Source organism: Dermacentor andersoni, chromosome 10, assembly GCF_023375885.2.
Source record: "Dermacentor andersoni chromosome 10, qqDerAnde1_hic_scaffold, whole genome shotgun sequence".
Classification (NCBI taxonomy): domain Eukaryota; kingdom Metazoa; phylum Arthropoda; class Arachnida; order Ixodida; family Ixodidae; genus Dermacentor; species Dermacentor andersoni.
Window position 1 is genome coordinate 101,628,878 of NC_092823.1, and position 12,242 is coordinate 101,641,119.

The 12,242-nt window shown below is 48.4% G+C and overlaps 1 protein-coding gene across 1 annotated transcript in view; it reads left to right on the top strand.

The window, feature by feature from the left end:
* The window catches only part of LOC126544531 (uncharacterized), a 161,766-nt gene that overhangs the window by 68,160 nt on the left and 81,364 nt on the right, over positions 1 to 12,242 (top strand). The gene's annotated exons all lie outside the window — the stretch shown is intronic.

Sequence of the window (12,242 nt, forward strand, 5' to 3'; positions counted from 1 at the left end):
ACCCAATTTTCGTAACGTTTAATGGTGCGCGTAAACGTTATATACCACATATAAACCTCCAAGTACCCTCACGTACACACTCTTGAAAGAGGAGAGGAACGTGCTCGTATATAAATGTACGAATTTAAAATAGGAATATATAAAGATAGTAACATTTCAAAGCTCCTGATAATTGGGCGATATGACAAATATTGGTGTGAATTGGATACATTCGGAATTATTTTTTTTTATGAATAACGAAACTTTCTTAACCTCGGTGACACTAATGCATGCTGTGGAATTCGATCTATTTACATGACTGGAATGGAGCACTCTCAAGCTTGCTCTCTCGTTGTAGTAAAATTTTGTAAAGAAAAAGCTTTAGGTTTGCGGATACTATTATTCGCAGCTGTTTGGCCAAAGGCTTATGCTAAGTCTTTTTTTATTATTTTTATTCCAGGTGCTCCAAATTTCACTAAATGAAGAGATTTGACTCAATATTCTCGTTACATCGAGTTTATTTTCGGTTCTCTCGTGCGTTATCGAAGGCTGAGCCGGCGGTACGGGCAGTGTAATATATTTCGAGGAATTGCGTAAGGCATTCACCAACTTTACGTTATTAGATAGTTTTAGTTTAGGGGGCGCAAGTGCCTTGCGCACGCAAGAACGAGGGGCGCTGGTACTGCGCATGCGCAGACCCACACGTAGGGGCCTTGCGCATGCGCCGTACCGTCGCCCCTAGTTCTAGCGTACGCAAGTCGCTTGCGCCCCCTAAACTAAAACGGCTTGCGTTCCTTAAACTAAAACTGTCTATTTTCGTCGCATTTTCTACTACGAGCGCGTGGCCGAGGTCGCACGGCTGACAGTCGTCGACGAAGTACAACAGATTCACCTGGCACAACTGTGAACCAGTTCTCGGTTCACAGTGTTCAGTATCAAGTTCGGTATTTGTGCCGCTCGATTTCTTTGCTGTGGGCACGACGCGGCACTCGAAACGAACGTTGAGGTGCAGACGCGGGGCAAGGTGCTGTGTTGTGCCCGACGATTGAGCACCGAGAGTGGCAAGCCCGCGAGGTGCCGAACCGCAGGTCTATACGACCACCTTCTGAGGTCTTAAAACACCCGGCTCTTGCGTGGACGGAGCGGACGCGCGTAGGCGCGGATTCAACGAAACATGGACCCGTGTTTTGCGTTGTGTGTTGCACTGCCGCTTCGCACCTGCAACAAGGTGGAACTTGCAGTAGAGAGGGTGCAGCAAAGTAGTGAACCAGACCCGCACCTTTCCTGCACCTTGTGAAACGAAGGGCTTGGTTCACAGGTTGCCATTGCTGCACAGCTGAAACGAATGGCAGGGTGCGGCAGCTCGTGAACTGGTTCAGGTGGTTCGAACAGGCCTAGTATGGACCGATGAGGCAACCGAATTTCGAGCACTTAGCGGCTCTCATAGTGAAATGAAGGGTTTGCCGTGCAAAGATCACGCTCGAATGTTCAGGCACGTCGTAGTGGGCTATCTCTGGCAAAATGTTGACAGCCTGGCGCTCTTTATCGTGCACCTGAATTTACGGGGTGTTTCAGCGAACACTTCCAAAATTTTTTAAAGGTTGCCTGTGGCAAATAGCTCAATTCTGATTTATGAGCTGGGCTACTCGAAGCGGCGGACGTTACTTGCACAAAAAATTGAAATGCAAAATCGAATAATTAAGAAAAACTGCGTAATTAACTTTTTAGCTGATTATCTTATGGCCCATATTACAATTTACAAATTCTCGCAGTGGACTTCGCAAAGCGGATCCACTTGTAACGAACTCTCAGGACGACACCAGTTTTGAGATATAAATTCCCGAACTTTGCGGGGAAATGTACTGGCGTTCCAGTTGTGTGCTTCAGTGCATAAACCACGTTTTGGTAACCAATTACCTGGACCGCCAATGCATTTCTCCACAACGTTCGGGAAGTTATATCTCGAGTTGGAGTCATTTTGAAAATTCGTTCCAAGTGTATACGCCTTGCGAACTCCACGGCTAGACTTCGTAAATTGCCATGTGGGTCATAAGATAATTACCTAAAAGTTAATTAGTTATGTTGTAATTAGTCGATTTTGCATCTCTTTCTTTTTGCGAGTACTGTCCGCCGCTTCGAGTAGACCAACTGACGAACTGGAATTGCGATATCTGATACAGGCAACCTTTTAAAGATTTTTAAAAGTGTTCGCCGAAACACCGTATATAAGTAAACCGACTTTTTTTTATCATTTCCCCCCCGTCGAAGAGCAGGTGCACCCAGCCCATCAAGCCTAGCAGCGCATTGTCACTGCTACTGATCTAAGGTGACTGGGTTCACGGATGAGGCTACCTGAGCCGCTGTATCGAATCGGACGTGCTGCGCCATTAGAGAAAGCGCGGGTGAAAATTTTCGTTTCTCCGCTTCAAGCAGGGGAGCAGGGGTGAGAATGGACACTTCAGCCACGTGAACCTGTCTACGCGGGAGTGAAAAAAAAAAAAGCTACTGCCTCCTTTTGCGTGCATAGTTGCCACAAGGGCAGTGAAACACCTCTTGGAAGTGGGCGAAGGCGAAATTTCATCGATTTCCCTGGAAATTGCACGAGGCTGATCGCACCTGTTTGGCGCGGGCAAGGCAAATGAGCGCATTTTCGGACGTTTCCTTCTGCTTGCTCTGAAAATATTGGGACGCGGTCGCCCCCCTGTTTCAGCGAATATTCGATGTTTCGAATACGAATGGAATTTAACACATTAAATTCGCATTGGCAAGGAAACTATTCGTTATTTCCGAACCAAATATTTCGCAACAACCTGTTAAAATGAGGGCGAGATGTCTCGTTACTGATATCCATCGGCAAAACATTGTATCTCAGACTATCAGAAGTGTAAGACCGACAATAGCTGTCGAAGGAATGCAGAAACAAAGCGGACAAGGAAAGTGTTGTTTTTGATTTCGCGGTGGTAGCCTGTGAAAACCCGGGAGTATTGCTTGCATTGCTCATTTAATGTATTCAGAATTCTAGTCATGTAGCATTATTAACTTTTACGCAACGACCAGAGGTGTTTATTCTCGCTACTGGCCATTTTATGTTTTTTTCAGCACACAAATCTTTCAAAAGACTTTTTTTTTTAACTCGTAATTTATTTTTCGGCAACCATTTATTTAGCGTATCTGTAAAGCTCTGTTCCATACAGTCCTCTGTAGTCACGCTATTAAAGCTCGTTTGCAAATAAGCTCTAAAAATGATGAGTCATTATTTGTGCAGTTTTTATTGGCAACCAGCAATTTTATTTTTACTACAGATTCTTTGTGGCTACAGAGCTGGTTTTTTTTTTTTTTTTACTAGTGAGTAGTCGGCACAGGTGTGGTACATAATGAGGCGCGCCGAAATACATATTCCAGACGTACTTGCATATATGCGTCTTCGGATGACAATGGAAATACAATTCCACATTCGATCCTTGCTACTTGTGTTGAATTCCTATACACGAGAGATGTGGTGTTCGTTAGCCTCTTTGATTATTGCTAGTAAGCGTGTAACATCCATCTAAACTATAGCCACTCCGTGCAGCTCCACCGAACAAACAGTGGAAAGCTCAGTTTGTTGCATCTGCCTTCGTCGACGGCCTGATCTGACGGCGATAGCTAGCTTTTAAGCTGGGCTAGTATTCACGAAGGCTTCTTATGCTAGGATTGTTCGTAAAAGAAAATTGTGCTCGATCCTGACACCTGACGTATTAACAGCGATTGTGACTCGGCTGATGGCAAAGAACACTTTTCGAACGAGATGGTATTAACCATGCTCCTTCTCGGTTCATCGTCGGGCCGGGCTGGCACGCTATCTGGCAGCGTATAGCCCGGGTTGAGCCCCGAAATTGCGGCAGGCGCACATTTGTAGACCCTGCCAACAGGTGTTAGCAAATGCATGCTGCGCATGGGCAAAGTGGACGCGCCAATCTTGCGTGAAAACGCAGCTTCCCAAAATCCAAGCACTAGCACGAAAACTAGGTGCTGTGATAATACGCGGATTGCGCAGCAAGAAAAGAGTGTGCTCGTCGTATTGCGGCACTAATGATTTCTCAATACGTCATCAGGGGAGCGTGCAAGACAGCGCGGGGAACCAAATTCCTTCGTTTGAGGTACTCAACTCTGCATATCCTTTCGTACTGCCAAAATGGCAAGGGAGGCTTGTTTCGCGATATAATTATTGAACGGCGAAAGCCGCCGCAGACAACTTCGGGAACGGACTCGTGCTCGCCATGATTGCATGATCTCGGAGGCCATGATTGCACCAGCCACGTGTAAGGGGTGCTGGCGCGGCCATACGAGCGGACGAGGGCTTTGCGGTTATTAGTCTTGCAGCGATTCATCCCGTAGCCGCCGCGTCGTTGAATCGTGGAACGCGAAGAATCGACCGCAGGCCCGTGTCCATGAGTGTCTGCAGTCGAGATGGTGGACAATGACCAGGGTCAGCTTACCAGGAACTAACATTTATTTACACCATAAGAGATGGGCACAAAGAAAATGGGACGGAGGTGCTCATTGCACATCCCCTCCCCCAACGATGACGGCCAGTACCGCGGGAGGGGACGAATACTTGACGGGCAAGAGCAGGAACGCGTCCGAGTATTTACGGGAGAAATTTGCTCCGCCACGAAGTTCCAGTGACGGACGGGGTCCGGCCCATTGACTGTATTTAGGGAGAAATGCGCTTTGTGTGCACGGATCCGTAACCTACGCTGCGGCAGCCGGGGTGCCATCGCCACGGATGTTGTCGCCAATGGGGCGACAATAAACGTGAGCAGGCTCACCCCGGCTGGTCCCGGGCGACCGTCTCGCGTTTGCCGCGTTGGTGCTGCGGGAGAAAGAAGGAAAGAGAGAACAAAGCGCCGCTACTTTCTTCAGGCTCCCAGCTGAACATGCCCGGAACAAGTAGCTGCACCTGCTATACTCCGTTTCATACGTCAGGTGCAACGCTGTGGAAGCTACGCAAGTAGTCCGGTCACCAAAATGTATTACTCCGCACGTTTCCAACTATACTTCGCTACGCGCCAGCGTGGCCATGAGGCTGCCGCGACGGGCTGCACTTAGGAAATAACGAAAAACAAATTGATTTAAAACAACGTGTTAGCAGCCGCATAAGAACAACGATTGTTTGTAAGGGAAATTTTTTTTTTTCGTTCAGAACTGAGCTTATATAAAGAAATCTTTTTCAGAAGTCGGGGTCAAGAAACACCGAACTATTTCTAAGTGCGAACGCAGCCACTGAAAAAAAGTATCTCTAGCCTCCACGGCGTTGCACCTGATGTATGAATCGGGGTAAAGAATTCTCGCGATGGGCCCTCCTGCAAAGATGGTTAACCCAGCATCTTCCACAGTTTCGTTTTTTAAAGGGGTACTGACAAAATATTTTGAACTTATATATTTCATCCTTAATTAAAGTCGGGTACTTCTAAGCACTAGAAAAAATACTGCCGAGCGTGAAAGCGTCCTAACTAATTTATTGCAACTGTTTTGTCACACTCACTTTCGGCTTCCTTTGTACATTGTTGTCACGTCGTGATGAAACATGTGGTCACGTGGAACCGCGACCTTGGTCTCGAATTTGCGGTTTGGTCGACTCGGCAACATAATTTTCAAAATACAGCAGCAGCATAGGCGCAGGACCTTCTCTCGGGTTGTGAATATTCCGATACAACGTAGACGCTGTTTCAACGATAACCACTACGCCTGGACGGAGTACTCCCGTTTCCAGATAGCTGCAGCTACGACGAAAACGGCGCTAACAAAATGGTAATAACCAGCTCGCTTATAAATTTTAGCAATAATGAATTTTTTTCTTGCGTAGCACGCCTGGTGATGGATGTTTTCCATTTATTTTTAAGGACACAGGAGTGATGCCTCATGGAGAAATGTTCTTCCGCCACTTCGTGTGTTGATCCATGCGCTGCGTGTGATTACGTGCCGCAATGAGCGATGCCGACGCCTCATCGTCCTCGTCGCTCGCACCGGCATCTTCGGAGCACAGCGATGCCACCTCGTCCGCCACCACGACTTCACAGCGCACAACCGCAACTCGTAGTCAGTCGTGCACCGGTCGAACAACGCGCACCCATGCACGACAATGTACTGACCTGCCCAGTTGGCCGTGCTCCACGAGGCAGCCTGATCTACTCTCCTGGGCATCGACTGGTGCACGGTTACTGCTCATTAGCGATCGCTGTCCAAGTGCTCCAAAGTGCTTCAATTTAGGCCAACTTTGGTTTAGTGTACCGTTTGAGGTAATAAGAATGTTTATCCGCGCTTCAGCCATCTTTTGAAAGCGTCTATTTGCAAAAAGAAGCAACTGCGCCAAACTGTTGCGCTATTCGGTTGCTCGGCAAATCACTACTCTAAAAGTGTTATTTTGCAACGGGGATCGTGTAATGGGGAAACTGGCCGATTAGGTGTGCCCTTATTAAGCCTGTTATGCGCTCGTCAATAGAGCCTTCGTGAGCAAATATTATTGCGAGCTGTCGCTTGGAGAGCAGTTGAAATGAGCTTCTCTTGTTTTTCTTAATTTAGCAATAGCGCAAAAGCTTTATTGGCTACGTCATGCACGCATACAGAGGAGAACTCCTGTCCCGGGTGAGGCAGCCCACCTTTCCAAGTTACACTGATCCCCACAGTCACCGCTAGGGCCGCAGGGCGTGGAACTTCTCTCTTACTTGCCACGCCCCACTAAAATATCGCTATATCTTCTGCGGCTCTTACTAGAAAGCTGGCCTTGATTTTTTTTTTCATGCTGCTAGAATTGTTCGGTACCATTTAGCGATGATTTTTCTTCCAGGAGAGTCTCGTGTTGGAGACAAATGGTCATTGCCACGAACGCCTCGTTTCTGCCACCGACACTGTTTTCGTGAGCGTGACAACCGAAAATAGCTTGCACACACGCTACACACACAACGTCCTCCTTGCCGTTCTGGCCTCCGAAATGCACGAACACGTGCCGCTGTTCTCAGAGTCCATGTGTAACAGAAAGCCTTGCACTAAACGTCCGGCGCTGTTGATGCGCGTAGGCGCCGTGATTAGCGCGCTCGGCTCGCATTGCTTCACTGCCATGCGTTCAAATCGCAGCGGTTGCGGTCGCAGAGGAAAATTTTCTTTACATTGTGGCAGTGTAAATGCTAGGAAGGACGAGGTGACACTGGTTACCTTCGGGAACGCACTTGGTGGCACTCACGGCAACGAGATGGGGCATTACGTGGAAATTTGACAGCCTGGGGCACATGAATGTGCATCGATATGAGTGAACCGGCGTTTTCTTTTATTGCATATCCCCCCCCCCCCCCCCATCAAAGAGCGGTTGTACCCGGCCGGGACGATTAGTGAGCTTAGCAGCGCGTGTCACCGGGCTACTGTGACTTGTCGAGCGATGAGGCCTCCTTCGCTGCTGTTTCGAATCGGACAATGTCCGCCACTACGGCAAATGCGGTTGAAAATTTCCGCGAAGCAGGGGAGAGATTGATCACTTCTGCCACGTGTAGAAACCCTTCTACGCGTTTTTCGCCGACCAGGTTAAGCACCGCCAACCTGCCCTCCTCCTCCGCCCATCTCCCTCGCTCACCCCCCCTCAGCTTCCGGCGTCAAGAGGAACTTGCGTATCCGAGCTTCTGGTTTTAGGCGGAAGAGACGTCACTGCCGCGTAGAGGTGCAAGCATGCAACAAGCGAAAATCGAGGAACCGGAAATCCCAGAAGAGGAATGTCTGGGACAGAAAATCTGGAAGCGGAAATAGTATGAGCAACGAATGGGGGAAAAGCGGCGTACATTTTTTATCTTTTACGCAACGGCAAGATATGTCTTTTTTTTTTGCCACATGTTCTTGCGGCGCACAAATCCTTCAACTGTTTTTTTTTTAAACTTGCAGTTTATTTCTTCGAAAAAGTCTCATTTAGTGTATGTGTAAGGCTCTATCCCATGTAGTCGCCTGTGGTCATTCTTTTAAAGCTTGTTTGCAATTAAGCTCTAAAGATCATCACACGCTATTTGTATAATTTTTAACAACTACCAATTTTATTTTTACGGCAGGTTCTCTTTCGCTAATCAGCTGGTTTTATTCTTTTTTTTTTTTGACCAGCCGTTAGTCAGTATTGGTGCGGTGCATAATCAGGCACGAAGAAATAAATGTTCCCGCCGTACTTCCATTTGTGCGTCTTCGGTATACTATTGACATTCCATGCATCTAATTTGTGTTCGATTCCTATGCGAATAATTTGGTGCTCGTTCAGCTCTATTTATGACTTTTAGTGAACGTGTAACGTTTATCCAAACTATAGCCACTCAGTGCAGGTGGACCGAGTAAAAAGCGAAGAACTCCGTTTCTTGCATGCGCCTTCGTTGACGTCCTGATCTGACGGCGAGAGCTCGTTTTGTAGCTGGGCCAATATTCACAAACGCATCTGATGCTAGAATAGTTCATAAAGGAATATTACCGACGATGGTGATACCTAAGGCATTAGGAGTGACGACGCCTGTCTGACGGCAAAGAGCACTTGCGAACAAGATTTGAGAATTCAGGCCTGGGCCGGGTGGTTCGTTCTTGCTTCATCGAAAGGCCTGGCTGGCCCGCCTTCTGCTGGCGTCATGCCCAGGCTCCACCCCGGGCTGATGTCACGCCTTGAGGATCATCGCCTTTGCGTGTCACCCACGAAATGTTTGGTTAGTTAGGTTATCTTAGGTTAGGGCAGGCTGGGTTAGGTTAAGTTAGGTTAGCGTAAAATGCGTTAGGTGGCGCGGCGTACTCTCACAGTGGTTGCAATGGCGTCGAGCGACGTCGTCGGCGTTTCAACCAATCGCATTCAACCGTTGTTGCTTAAGGAGTGGCGCCTTCTAGATTTTCATTAAATGCGCCCGGGGCTCAGCCGCCAAACTGCAGCAGGCGCACATCTGCAGTGCCCGCCTGCGTGTGCCAGCACGGCAAGAACCAGACTGCTTCGTTCGAGGTACTCGTCAACACTGCACATCCTTCCGTAGCTGCCACAAAACATCTAGCGAGGTTTGCTTCGTGATGGCATTATCACACGACGACAGTTGCCCCAAACAACATAGGACATGACCTCCAAGATCGGCCGGCGCGCACCCAGTCTCGGACGCCATGCTTCGGGAAACACGCCGGGAAGGGAACAGAAGCTCCGCCAGACTGCAGTGGCACAGCCGCGCTAGAGGGCACCCTTGTCGTCACACGCGTGCACGAGAGTTTTGCGGTTACCTATCTTTCAGAGATCATCCCGTAACAGTCGTGCCATTCAATCGTGGAACGGAATAGATCGACCGCAGGCGAGTGGGCATCAGCGTTTGCAGTCAACATGGTGAGCGGTGACGAGGCTCCGCTTAGCAAAAAAAAAAAAAAAAAGAAAGTCGCACTTTCGCTGGAAAGGTGAAGCGTCGATTGCGACAGTCAATTATTGAACAGCTACGAGAAGTAAGGAAGGCAGATTTATCGGCCGTAAAAGTTGTAAACATTCGCTTACTAACTACGACATCATCCATCGCGCCATTATGAAGTATCAAGTTGTAGAAATACCACGCAATCAGTGAGCCGCACCTGGCGCAGGACGCCGTGCCGCGTTTCCGTGCGCCCCGAAACATCATGCAGGAGTGAAAGAGAGGTTTGCGGACGAAAAGAAAGCAAAAAATAAGGCCTTGCGTAAGCCGGTGGTGCTGACTTTCAGAGAATATTTCATGTTACCCGCCACAGTAACCTAGTTGCTTTGCGCTGCCGAGCTCGAGGTATCCGGTTCGATCCCAGTCCCGACTGCCACGTTGAGATGAGGACGGAGAGGAAAAATGATCGTCTACCAGCAATGGGTGGAAGTTGAAAGAACCCCAGGTTTAAAAAAAAATAATCAGGAACGCCCGTTATGGCGTGCCTAACATAATTAGATCCTGGTTCCATGAAGTAAAACCACAATATAATTTATTCTGACTAAGAAAATTTCGTGTCACGGCTGCTGTTCATAGCAAAAATTAGGAGCGCGGCGAAGGCGAGGGATAGCGCGGATGCATGGAGACTGTTTATACTAGGGAAAAGGCCTTGCTGTTTGTATCATACTGCGCACGCGCCTAACAAATGAACTGGGCGCTACAACAAAACACATAAGTTAACGCAGGAAACAGATACACAAGAATATAAAAAAAAGATGTCAGAAGGACAAACGAAACCATTGCGCCACAGAGCTATACTTTATTCGCATGATCAAAGGATGCTAATTTTATATGTGCGGATAGCTATTCAGGGCTTCGATGGCTCAGCAAGGCGTTGCTTAGGGCTTATTGGTCATCCGTAGCTCCTAGATGTTTAGCGCGCGATTTTGGGACAGCATTTGAAACGAGAAGAAAGAAGCGCAAGCCCTCGTTGGTCTGGGTGGCGTAAAACATTTTGGAATAAGCAGCGTGCATTGTGGGGGAAACGATTCGTTGTGGGGGAAACGATTGCAGTGCAGGTTTGAACAGGAATAGCATATTTATGTACACTACTCAGCTTTAATACTCTATCCGACGCGGGGAGTGAAAAAAAAATTATGCATATCCCACGCACTGTGGGAATCGATGTAAGCGAAGCTTTCCGTGCTGGATGCTTTGAATGGCAATAATGAGTGGTGATGTTGGCGGCTTAAGCTTAGTTTCTTCAACGTTTAGTCTAACATGAGAGTGGTGAGTTGGTGTTCAACGTTACCTTGCGGGCACCGCTGCTGTTTGTCTGCATAGTACACAGAAGACGCAGGGAGAGGTGTTTGCTTGAGACGTTGTTGTGCGCGTTATTTCATAACTTCTGAGAGGGTTGAGCGTTGTCACTTCCTCACATGGCACATCACATGGCGGCAGAAATATTAAACTTGAATTCGATTATGGGGCTGCATGTGCCAAAACCACAAATGACCTTGCGGACACTAAGGTAATTTGTTTGGTATTGGGTATTGCAATTTACAATGAAGCTAGGGAATTCGCAAGGCGCATTCGATTAGAACGACTTCTTGGGATGACGCGAGTTTCAACATAATATTTCCCGATCTTGGCGAAGAAACACATTAGCGGTCCCGTTTACTTTAGCGGTCCAATCCCGAAATCGCGTTGGGATTAAACAAAAATTGCCGGCTCTTCCGTAATCGAGAGTAGATGTCAACACGAAATGGCAACCGGCAAATCAGGTTGGTTGGAGATGATGCTAGCCACAATCTTAAAATGAGTGTAGTGCATGTTAGCAGCGGCACGCCCGAGCACACCCCGCCGTAACGCGCCGTATACTCTGCATTGGTTCACACGGACGCCGCCCAGCTAGAAGAGAACCAGTTTAAGGCCGCATGACAGGCAGCGAAAGACGCCAGGGAGACGGAGCGCACTGCCCAGCTAGAAGAATGAACAGAATTCTGGTGTTACATGTGCCAAAACCACGATTGGATTAGAAGGCGCCCCGGAAGTGGGGAGGGGGGGGGGACTCCGATTTCATTTTGACCACCAGGGGATCTTCAACGTGGCCCCGATGCGTGTGACACGGGCGTTCTTGAATTTCGCCTCCGTCGAAATGCGGCCGCCGCGGCAGGGGTTTGATCCCGCGACCTCGTGCCTACAGCAGCACGACACCATAGCCGCCATCTGCGCAGCGCAACTCGGAGGCAGCTGGCGTTCAGCGCTCAGCGCTTTAAGATAAGAAGAAAGCGTATAGTGACCTGTATCCGGCCTTTTGATATTCGCTATTGGAAATGACAAATATAGCTTTCGCGTACTACAAGTTACCGCTGAAGTGCTATTGCGAGCAAACATTACGAATAACTTGGAAGCAATGCTTGTGTGACATGTATGGGCAATAACTAGCGTATGTATTGTGGCCTTGTACAAAGGGGTTAGGGGCCAGAGGCAGCCTTTTCATTTAGTTTTGACTGGTTTGCTCGGGTAACGGCTCTGGCTTTTGGCTCAACCGAGAGCCGGAGCTAAAGGCATTTCATGTCAAAAAATGCGATTATCCGCGGAACTGTAGCATGACAAATTTCAACTATCAGAGTGCGCGAAACCGAAGCTGGGAGGCTGCAACGAGCGCTAAGCCAGGATCCTCGAGGCGACGTAGTGGTTAAGTCACCCGGCAGCGAGGAATAAGTTAGCGCAAGGCTTGTTCACTCGGATCCGTGACGTCATGCTAGCTGACTCGACTGCCATAGAGTATGCCGCGGTGATTTTGACGTCACTGCTTTCATCACACCAGTCTCGGCAATGGAAACTTCGGGCTAG